Below are 12,805 nucleotides of genomic sequence, written 5' to 3'. Positions count from 1 at the left end.
GGCCTCTGACCCTAATTAAACAGTTACAGATAGATTCATCAACGAAAATGGGCTCGCAAAGGGCCAGATTCTGAGAATCTGGCCCTTTGTGAGTGCAATTTTTGCATTTGGGATTCATCATCCCAAATGCAAAAATCGCTATTAAAGAATTCGCACATTTGCGAGGAATTGCATTTAAGGAATCTCTTTTGAGATTCCTTAAATGCAATTCATGAACCATTTTAAAATTGCGAAATCGCAATTTTGGGCCGCTATTTACCGCGAGGTCAAACCTCGTGGTAAATAGCGAAAACTTAGAAAAATGCATTTAAATGCATTTTTCTAAGTTGCATGTTACACACACACATGTTCTTTGGACATGTGTGTGCGCAACACCAATGTAGATTACATTTCAGGGGTGCTACAGGGTGTCCTTTGGACACCCCTGCCACCCTTGAAATCGCATCCTCATTTGCGAATATTCCTTATTCCTTATTTGCGATTAGCAATTTGCTAATCACAAATGTGGAATTTGTAGGAATCGCAATTCATTTAGCGACTCCTACATGAATCCCGTTTTGCAAGTCCTTAATAGCGATTCCTTAATAATCGCTATTAAGGACTCGCAAAACGGCACTATGATGAATCTAGCTGTTAGTGTATTCTGTCCACAGATGTATCCATGTCAGAAAGTTGTGGCGGGCCCTGCCATTGAGCAGCACTGATACTTGGCCTTACATCCGAAAGAAGACCCTGCTTTAATTTGAAGAACCTTGAGTGCTTTCTGCCCTCCTACTCTCCCTGCTCTGCCAGTGGCTCTCTAATTACCCATCTGCCGCCTTCTACCCCTCTCTGACTCTGCCCTCCTACTCTCCTCCCTCTGCCTGCGGTTCTCCTACTGCCTCTCTTTCTCTGTCCTCCTACTCTCCCCGCTCTGTCTGTCCTCTAACTGCCCCTCTGTCTCTGCCCTGCTGCGCGCTGATTCTCTTGCCGCTCTGACTGTCCCTCTGTCTCTGCAGTTGATAGAGCGTGATGTTGAATGAAATTTTGTTCAAACTCGCAAAGTTAAACTTCCATAGCAAATGTAATAGTACTAATAAGCATGTGTTGAAATAATTAACCAACTTAGTTTTAAAAATGCATACATTCAGAAAAACATGTGGGACTAATTTTTATGCTCTATGTTGCAAATGCAAGTGTGGGGAAAATAATAAACTAACCTTGTCTATTGTCTTTGTCAGTATTAAATGCGGCTGTTTAATTAATGTCATGTGCCTATTCATGTGCTTATGTTATTTTATGTCTTTTCTGTGGCAAAAGTTCGTGGAGAATCCTTATAGCCTAAAAAGAAGAAGGTTAATATAAATGCTGCTTTGTGTGCTTAGCTAGGTAACATAAATTAATGAGTTAACAATTAGCAAAGGGGGTGGGTAACAGAATGGGCCTCAATTCTCTAATTAATTACTGTTTTGTGTTTGTTTAAATACTAGTTTCCGTGAGAGGCCTTAGGCCTACAAAAGATGGAGTTTTCGAATCCTGTCCAGAAAGGAGCCTTGCACAGTGGAAAGTTTTACCACGGCGACAATTTTGTCAGAAAATACTGTTGAATAAGTTGTGCTCAATGTGCTCATGGAGAATGTCCAAGGATAGGAAGCGGCAGGATTGCCAAGGCAAGGAAGTCATGAACTGTAGCTCGAACAAAGATACATTTTCGAGGAAGCGAAATGACACGAAAGCAAAGGACAATAGGGCTAAAGAAAAGCCCGTTCTCGGTTTGGAAATGGTAGTGACATAATGATGGACTGACACGGCTCAGCCAATGACAAGTTTGGATTTATGGAGAAGAATGCAGAATTTAGTTACTTTAGCTAGTTAGAAAGGTATAAAACCTGGCTCATGGGGAGGAGGGAATCTCTGCCTGCGGTTCTCTTACTGCCTTGCTTTCTCTGCCCTCCTACTCTCCCCGCTCTGCCAGTCCTCTGACTGCCCCTTTGTCTCTGCCCTGCTCCTCTGTCCCTGCCCTGCTCCACACTCTTTCTCTCGCTGCTCTGACTGCCCCTCTGTCTCTGCCCTCTTACACTCAGAGCTCTGTCTCTGGCCCAACTGCCCCTCTCCTACCTCCTGCCACTCTCTGCCCCACCTCCCTCTCTGCCTCCGAGTCTCTCCCCTTCTTACTCTCCTCTCTCTGCCTGCGGTTCTCACTGCCTCTCTTTCTCTGCCCTTCTCTGCCCTCCTACTCTCTCCGCTCTGCTTGTCCTCTGACTGCCCCTCTGTCTATTCCCTGCTCCTCTGTCCCTGCCCTGCTCCACGCTCTTTCTCTCGCCGCTCTGACTGCCCCGAAAAACCCCAAACATACTTTGATTTTATTCTAAACCAAAGGAATGTTACCACTTTTCTGTGATGTACAAGTTGATTAATATACTGTAGCAGAATTGTAGGTCTATGTATTCAGTATTTCGTATTAAAAATATATCACACTCTTGTGTAAAATCCAATATTTACAGTCATAAACATGTAGTGATTACATACACTTGAGTGGACCCAGTGGACTCTCGGGTAATACTGGTGATGTGTCCATAATGTGCGTCACAGACATTTCTTTTTCATCAAACTTGGTGACCATGATCATTTTTCACACTGTAGATTAACAGGCAGGTAAACATTTCGACCTAAATGTTTTCTCCATTAGGTTCAGCCCAGAAACTGACAAATCAAACAAAGAAAATAATGACCTAAAAGTAGAAGTTCTAGTTGTGTTTGAGGAGACCCTACGCCTTCGTCGCTGCATTCTTAGGAGGGAAAGAACCTTGCAGTGATCAATAAAGCATTAGTTGTTTCTAAGTATAACTATAATAAGGAAATTTTGAACATAACCTAAGGTAAAACCCATCCTACAGCTAGTCAGATGGAGCCATAAAATACAAATCACTCACCTCGTGAGATAGGGTTGGAAGTCTGCAGAGCACCATCTGGACTCTGCAAGCATTGACGCAGCCACGAGTCCTAGACAACTGAAGTGGACACCTGTGCAAGCTTCCCTCCACACCGCTATCGGGTCCAGGGGTCTGCTGCTGGCTGCCAGACAGGCCATCACTGTGCAGTGCCGTACACTTGTGATGCACTTAAAATTCAGCACCGGAAACAGAAAACTCGAGTCTGCGCAGTGTGTCTTCAGGAATCCTGTTGACACACTGCTCAGATTCAATTTGTATGCTCCCCGCCTGCCTGTAGCCTCTACTCCACCCCTTTCCAACTCATCACAGGGTGGGACCAACCCCCTGTGACGAGTTGAAAATGGGTGGGGCAGCCATGCTCTGCATTCCCTGATTTACGTGAAACCCGGACACTAAAGGGCTTAAGCCTGAAGCGCCTGGGGCTAACTTTACCCTCCGTCATCAGGGGGTGGAGACTGATCCTTTGGGCTATGTGTTTGCCGAGCTGATGACCTCACAGACCTCAGGTCGGTGAGCTCTTCAGGCCGGCAAATAGTTTGCCCAGCGTCACTCAGCGTCAGTGACTCAGGCTGGCATTGTGCATTACTTATGGCCCCATTCACAGAAAACATTTAACAAGGATGGCATGTATACTATTTACCAACCAAATTTAGTTGAGCGCAGCAGCCTGCATTTTTAATAACAAACTGCAAACTCTGTTTTTATTGTGGAGATGGACGGTGATGATGGGGACAAAAGTAAAGGGGGCAGAGCCCCGACGCCCGGTACGAGAAACCACCACTAAAGTTGATGGACAGAATGCAGAACAATGTCATACATGCACCCAGTACAGAGATCTGGGCCTAAATCCATCATTGTTTTGCTCACCATGACATTCCAGTTTGAAGCCAGCCATATGCAAATCAGTCTTGACCCTGTGCCCCATGGGAACAGTCCAGCCCGAACTGACAAACCAGGTCCTCCCTGGACTGGAAGCAAGCATCCTAGGACCGGTTTCGGGCTTCCAGCCCTCATCAGCCAGGATAGCTTGAGTCCAGTGGCATGGAGAGCACTGGACGCACGTCTGAGCATAACCGTACCAATCGGGGTGACAAATGCAAAAACAACAGTTGATGGACAGAATGTAGAACAATGTCATACATTCAGCCCAGTACAGAGATCTGGGCCTAAATCCATAGTTTTTTTGCTCACCATGCCATTCCAGTTTGAACCCAGCTATATGCAAATCAGTCTTGACCCTGTGCCCCATGGGAACAGTCCAGCCCGAACTGCCAAGCCAGGTCCTCCTTGGACTGGAAACAAGCATCCTAGGTTCGACTTCGGGCTTTTAGCACTCATCAGCCAGGATAGCTTGATTCCAGTGGCACGGAGAGCCTGGGACTCACGTCTGAGCATACCCATCCCACTCGGGGTGACAAATGCAAAAAAGAAGAATTGATGGACAGAATGCAGAACAATGTCATACATGCACCCCAGTACAGAGATCTGGGTCTTTCTGGCTCAACATTCCATTCCAGTTTGAACCCAGCCATATGCAAATCAGTCTTGACCCTGTTCCCATGGGAACAGTCCAGCCCGAACTGCCAAGCCAGGTCCTTCCTGGACTGGAAACAGGCATCCTAGGACTGGTTTCGGGCTTTCAGCCCTCATCAGCCAGGATAGGGAAACAACCGTTACAACCCAACTATTACAACAGACTACTTTTACAACGCAACTACTACAGCGCAGGATCCTTTACAACGAATGCCTTTACAACGCATGACATTACATCGCAGATGCTATTACAACGCATGTCATTACAACGTAAGTATAGGTAAGTATATCTTTTTATTAAAACATTTATTTAATGAAAAAAATGTTTTAAATTAATTAAATATTAATAATGTAATTAATATTAAAAATAAAAATAATTATTAATAAAAAAGTATTTTAAAATAATTAAATAAATTAATTTAAGTAATTTTAATATTTATTAAAAAAAGTTCTAAAAATAAAAAAATATAAGTAATTTTTACCCCTACACTATCCAGCACTTACCCTACTATTACACCCCCCTGGAGTTAGAATAGTAATTTTTACCCCTACACTATCCAACACTTACCCTACTATTACACCCCCCTGGAGTTGGAATAGTAATTTTTACCCCTACACCATCCAGCACTTACCCTACTATTACACCCCCCTGGAGTTAGAATAGTAATTTTTACCCCTACACTATCCAGCACTTACCCTACTATTACACCCCCCTGGAGTTAGAATAGTAATTTTTACCCCTACATTATGCAGCACTTACCCTACTGTTACACCCCCCTGGAGCTAGAATAGTAATTTTTACCCCTACACTATCCAGCACTTACCCTACTATTACACCCCCCTGGAGTTAGAATAGTAATGTTTACCCCTACATTATCCAGCACTTACCCTACTATTACACCCCCCTGGAGTTAGAATAGTAATTTTTACCCCTACAATATCCAGCACTTACCCTACTATTACACCCCCCTGGAGTTAGAATAGTAATTTTTACCCCTACATTATCCAGCACTTACCCTACTATTACACCCCGCTGGAGTTAGAATAGTAATTTTTACTCCTACATTATCCAGCACTTACCCTACTATTACTCCCCCCTGGAGTTAGAATATTATTTTTAAACACCTACACTATTTTTAAAATATATATATATATATATTTACAAATACATTAAAAAACGTACTTTAATAAATAAAATGAATTAAATATTTATTAATTACATTTTTATTTAAAATTATATACTTACCTATACTTACATTGTAATGGCATGCGTTGTAATAGCATCTGCGATGTAATGTCATGCATTGTAAAGGCATTCGTTGTAAAGGATTCTGCGTTGTAAAAATTGCGTTGTAATGGTATGCGTTGTTAAAGTATGCGTCATAACGTCATACATCTGCCAGGATAGCTTGATTCCAGTGGCATGGAGAGCACAGGACTCATGTTTGAGCATACCCGTACCACTCGGGGTGACAAATGCAAAAACAACAGTTGATGGGCAGAATGCAGAACAATGTCATACATTCACCCCAGTACAGAGATCTGGGCCTCAATCCATTGTTTGTTTGCTCACCATGCCATTCCAGCTTGAACCCAGCCATATGCAAATCAGTCTTGACCCTGTGCCCCATGGGAACAGTCCAGCCCGAACTGCCAAGCCAGCTCCTCCCTGGACTGGAAACAAGCATCCTAGGACCGGTTTCGGGCTTTCAGCCCTCATCAGCCAGGATAGCTTGAATCAATGGCATGTAGAGCACGGGACCCACATCTGAGCATACCTGTACCACTCGGGGTGACAAATGTAAAAACAACAGTTGATGGTCAGAATGCAGAACAATGTCATACATTCACCCCAGTACAGAGATATGGGCCTAAATCCATTGTTTTTTTGCTCACCATGCCCTTCCAGTTTGAACCCAACCATATGCAAATCAGTCTTGACATCGTGCCCCATTTGTACAGCCCAGCCCGAACTGCCAAGCCAGGTCCTCCCTGGACTGGAAACAAGCATCCTTGGACCGGTTTCGAGCTTTCAGCCCTTATCAGCCAGGATAGCTTCATTCCAGTGGCTTTGAGAGCATGGGACTCATGTCTGAGCATACCCATACCACTCGGGGTGACAAATGCAAATTTGCATATGGCCATATTTAAACCCAGATTAGTTGACTGGGGGTGAGTGTTTGATTAGCTCAAACGCTCCGTCCATCATCACCTTTGGTATCGCTTTGTTCGTCCTAAGTTGGCAGGGTATGCCCAGTCGTGGGCCCCTTGCTCACTTTGCCACTAGATTCAAACTAACCTTACTGATGACGGCTGATTAGCCAGAAACTGGTCCCAGGATGCTTGTTTCCGGTCCAGGGAAGACATGGCTTGGAAGTTCGGTTAGACTGTTCCCATGAGGCACAGGGTCAGACTGATTTGCATCTGGCCATGTCTGAACTGGGGTGGTGGAGAGAGCTAAAGAATGATGATGGATAAAACCCATATCAGTTGACTAGGGGTGAGTGTTTGATTAGCTCAAACGCTCCGTCCATCATCCCCTTTGGTATCGCTGTGTAACAACGGAAGCACATAATTTACCTTAAACTTTGAAAACCCAAACAGCCTCTTTGTATATTTCATTTATAATTTCAAATACTTTATTGAATTTTTCAACAATAAAACACCCTAACTAAAAGAGAAAACAATAACATGACAGAAAAATTTGCAAAATAACGCAATTAGTAATCCAAACCATGTGCACTCAAAATAAAGCAATGAAAAAACCTGGAAAAAGCACAGGAAAGAAGATGAAGAAAGAAAAAAACGGGGAAAAAGGAAAAGAGAGAAAGAGAAAGAAAAAGGAAGCCCTAAAGAAACCGAGAAATAGAAGGAAAGGAAAGGAAAAAAAGAGGGAGAAAAGACCATCTGCCACATGCATCAACCTATTTAGGAAGTGCAAACGGTGCGAATCGGTAAAATCGGCCGTTTGCGATTCCTAAATAGGTTTTTGGGATGCATCAAGCATTTTTGGCAAAACCGCTATTTTTAGCGAATTCCAAAAATGGGATTTCTTTTAAGGAATCGCAAATTTACGATTCCTTAAAAGCAATGCATGATTACTTTTAAAATTGCGAATTCGCAATTAGGGGGTGCAAATTACCACGAGGGTGAACCTCGTGGTAATTTGCAAAAATGTATTAAAATGCTCAAAATTGCATTTTAATACACTGTCATGTTACAGACACAAATGTCCTTAGGACATGTGTGTGTGAAACATGCACTTCAAAATATATTTATGGGGTGCAGGGGGGAGGTTCTTTGAACCCCCCCCTGCACCCATGGAATGCACTAACAGTTTTGCGAATTCTAATTTGCGAATTCGCAATTCCCATTGATTCCTATGGGCCTTTTGGCCCATAGGAATCAATGTGAATTGCGAATTTGCAAATTAGAATTCGCATAATATTTGCGATTCGGTAAAAATTGCGATTTTTACCGAATCGCAAATATTATGCGATTTCAATCATGCATCCCATTTTGCCATTCCTTATTTGCGATTCCCTAAAAATCGCAATTAAGGAATCTCAAAACCGGACTTTGATGCATGTGGCAGCATATGATAAACACCAAGAGAACCCTATATCTAGAACCTGATGCCATTAATATATAAACATTGGAAAGTTCACTGTGAATAAAAGGAAAAAAAATAATTACAATCAAAGCTTCAAGTATTATCGACATAATTATAACAGAGAGTACAAACGAAATATGATTAATCATGGTGGTCTGTGTGTATTCAAATAAAAGTCCAAGGAGGACCATAATGATCTGAATGGGGGTTTTCAACAGAGTTCTGTAGTACAATATTATCAGCACCTCTAAAATGTGTAACCCAGTTCATCCATCCTCCGTATAAGTCTTGTGTGTGTCTTTCCATTTATTGAGAACCATCTTTACTGCTGACTTAAATAAAAGGACCAAGAGATCTTTGTCCGTATCGGTACACAAATCATTCATCAAAAAACATAGTAGTGAATACAGAATCTCTCTTTTTAAATCACATTAAATACTTTGAAAAGAAAGGCAAAAACCTTGTCCCAAAAGGACGATACAGCCTTACAGTGTAAAATCAGATTGGCTAAATCCCCAATCTCCTCTTTACAGTTTCAACATAAAGGATTCTCACGAATACCCAAAGAATGTAATCTAGCTGGGGTCCAAAATGCCTTGTATAAAAGCCAATATTTCGTTTGTTATAACACTGGGGATATTTGATTTATTGTTATCGAGTTCCAAATAAGTGGCCATGAAGAGTACAGTATTGGAAGAGAAAAGTGCGATTCCCAAAAAGAGACCAAATTATCATTAAGCTTAGAAGATTTAGGGCGAAGCAATTTATAAATATGTGACACTTGGTGACCCAGTTTAGTAATCTTTGCCACGTACATTGGCAAGGATGGAGGCACATTATGAAATTTGGCTCCAGTTATTGCCGCTCTTACTTTAAAAAAATTATAAAATTCAATGTTATCTAGAATATAGCTGGTTTCAAGATCTGCAAAGGTCACTGGATATTGAGAGCATTCCAACTGATATGGAAAAAAGATTTCCTTTTTAATCCAATCAACAAACTTAAATGATTTCTCTTTGTAGAGTACCCTACGATTGAACCATAAAGATTCCATCTTGGAACCTCTAATACTTGCGTCTAATTTTTTATCTATCAACAGAAGTGCCAGTTTTGTGTTTTTGAAAATAGATTTAGACCTGTTTGGGTAAAACTGATTGGAGGTAAGTAATACCAGCGGGTTTAAATTGTCATGAATGGATTTTTCTACATCTAACCGCACCGGGTAATAATGAACATGGGTGAAATCCAACAAGAACCTTGTTTTGCAAGAAAAGCTGATTGATACAATTTAAAATCTGCTAAGTTGACTCCCCCCAACGATTTATTAAGTCTCAATTTTTTAATGCTAATTCTGGCTTTTTTACCACACCATAAAAACCTTGTAAGAAAAATGTCTAGTTTATGATGGAAGTCATCTGTCAGGAGCAGAGGGAGCATGTTTATAAAGTAGTTAACCAAAGATGTGATCCTCGTTTTTATGGTTTCTACTCTTCTCCACCATGTTATGAATTTTGGTGACCAAGACTCCAAACATTTTTTTTCCAGAGTTACTTTCTTGTTGTGATACAGGGTGTATATAATATTGCAACCAAATTCGATCCCTAAATACTTAATGTATCCCGGTTGCCAAGCCAATCTCGAATTACCTAAAACGTCTTTTGTACAATGCACATTCAAGGGTTTTACTTCTGACTTGTCCCTGTTAAGTTTATAGCCAGAGTGTACAGAATATTCTGCAATAGTAGCCATCAAAACCGTATTTGAAGGACCCGGATATTCAGTCATAATTATTATGTCATCCACATAAGCAGCTAATTTAACTTAATTATCTTTAAATACTACTCCCTTTATATCCAAATGTAATGTAATGTCTTGAATTAATGGTTCCAATGCCAGCAAGAACAAAGATGGAGACATCTTGCCTCCATCTTGCCTTGATGAAGGGTAAAAGATTCAGAAAGAGATCCATTAATCGCTATACGTGCCAATGGAGCTAGATAGAAGGACATTACTATTTTTATAAATGAGTCTCCCAAATTAAATGAGTGCATAAATTGCTTTAAAAAGGCCCAAGAAACTCTGTTGAAAGCCTTTTCTGCATCCAATGTGATAGCAATAGCCAGATCTGGTTTAAAAGCAGCGTTTTCTTGAACATGACACAACAAAGCGTATCGTCATTAGACATGCGACTTTTAAATAAACCTACTTGACAGTTACTTAATAAATATGGTAAAACATTGTTGAGTCTTGTAGCTAAAATCTTTGAATACATTTTACAATCCACATTGAAGAGGGATATTGGTCTATAATTCTTTGTAAGAAGTGGGTCTTTCCCCTCTTTAGAAATTACAACTATATTGGCTTCTGTCATGGAATCTGTAGTGCGTCCATCACTAGCTATATTATTAAAAACACATAACATGATTGGTTGTAAATAGTCTGAGAGGGACTCTTAAAACTTGGCTGTGAAACCGTCCGGACTGGCGGCTTTATTTTCCTTTAAGGTTGCGATCTACTTCATAATCTCTTCTGCCTTGATCAGGTTCCCTAGCGCTAGTTTATCATGTTCTGATAATTGAAGTAAACTAAGTCTGTTCAAGTATTGGGTGCAATTCTCTGAATTATCTTGACCCTTTTTATATAGATCTTTATAGAAGGATTTAAAGGTGTTCAATATTTTCTTCCACTTTGTATGCACCTGATCTTTGACATCCTTGATGGATGAAATACCATTCTGGTTCTGCTTATGTTTGAGAAATGAGGCGAGTATTTTACCCGCCTTATTAGCTACGCAAAGATTAAGGGCTTTAAATGTATTCACTTATACACCCGCTCGTTTGCTCAAAATCTTATTATATTCATATTTCATTTGTGTAAGTGTTGAAAGAATAGAATTATCATTCAAAGCTCTGGCATGAGAAGACTCCAGGGTTTTAATTTTGAGCTCTAATTTGACTAGTTCAGCATTAATGCGTTTGTTCATTTTTGATTTTATTTCAATGATTATACCCCCAACAGTAGCATTCAAAGCATCCCATAGAGTATTGACATTAATATCCCCAGTGTCATTGTGTTTAAGAAAATCTATTATAGCCTCTTCAATTTTCTTTTTATTTTCAGGGTCTGATAAGACATCATTATTAAAGCACCATATTTTTGGAGAAGATTCCTTATGACTACCTGCCAACTTGAGGCTAATGCACGAATGATCCGATACCAGTTATGGGGAAATATCTGAGTGTTCAATTAAATGTGTGAACGAGCCTGAAATGACAATGTATTCAATTCTAGTATACTAGTTATGAGGAATGGAGTAAAAAGTATAGTCTCTGGAATCTGGGTGTTGAAGGCACCATACATATTTAAGATTGAATTTCGAACATATAGTATGAACTGTGGCATGTGATCTGGTAGGATGATATGTGCAATTGGATTGTCTGTCAATTATTGGATCCAATGGAATAATAAAATCTTCACCAACAATGATAAGAACCTCCTGGGGAAGAACCTCTATAGTTTTAGAAATACCCTCCCAAAACACTGGATCATCTGTGTTGGGGCCTTGTATATTCACTACATGTATAAGATCTTCACCTTTCCTTAAGTGAGTAACTAATAATATGCCATCATTGTCATGAGTTTGTGCTTCTAATACAATGTTCGCTTTTTTAGCTATCAATGTGATCACCCCCTTCATTTTATGATCCGCCGGCGAGCAAGCGATTTGTGAAATCCAATTATTCCTAATGAAAGTAACATCTTCTTTAGATAATTTTGTTTCTTGTAATACGATAATATCCACTTTGGTTTCAGCTAAATAATCAAATATTTTCCTGTGCTTAATTGGGTGGTTGAGCCCTTTACCATTTAATGATACAACATTGAGATCATCTGCAATCTTAAGTAACCTAGGTTGTACCATCATAAGTATGATTGAAAGCAGGTTGTTCTACTAAGACCTTATCCAAAAAATACCGGCACCACATATATATCGCATGATGTGGCAAGAAGCATACTGTAAAAACCAATCATGATTATATATGAAATAATCCATAGGTACTCTTGGCTAATAGGGTCAAGACACAACCTGACTGATAACATAGAGAGAAAAGACAGAAACAATGAAAAGAGAGAAAGAACAAAAGAAAATAAGTGATAATGCCCAAAATATAAATCACTGCACACTCAATAGCAACCCATATCTCCTGGGAATCCCTAACTCCCCTCCCTACTCCCCCCTTCCGCCCCACCCTTCCTTGCATACCTCGAATGTAGGAGGTGCGAAGGCAGGAGCGTCAAACTGCCGAACGGAGAATCGCATATCATAAACTGATTAAACCATCCAGAGTATAATATACGAAAGAGCAGATTATATAGATAGGGCAAACTAACACCCAAAGAGAACCATAACCTCAATCATTTTAAACACATTAGAAATAAATCAATATATCAGTAATAAACCATCTCTATAAAAGAGCAGTCATTGCCTTAAACACTGACCCTATAACAGTTTCTTCCACCTACTTCAGTTTAAGAGTGACCACAGTGTAGACCCCCTACGGTAAAAGGAAAAACAACCATCAAGTACAGCAACCTTTGATACAGCAACTTGTCTAAAAATAGCACAATGCACTAACCATAAAAACAAGGAGAAGATAAGGACATGTGCATGATATATGAACCAGCATACTGTACCGAATAGTGCTAAATGGAAAGTCGAAATGAT

The sequence above is a fragment of the Lissotriton vulgaris genome, chromosome 6 (assembly GCF_964263255.1).
Source record: "Lissotriton vulgaris chromosome 6, aLisVul1.2, whole genome shotgun sequence".
NCBI classification, from domain to species: domain Eukaryota; kingdom Metazoa; phylum Chordata; class Amphibia; order Caudata; family Salamandridae; genus Lissotriton; species Lissotriton vulgaris.
This window is presented reverse-complemented; position numbering follows the sequence as displayed.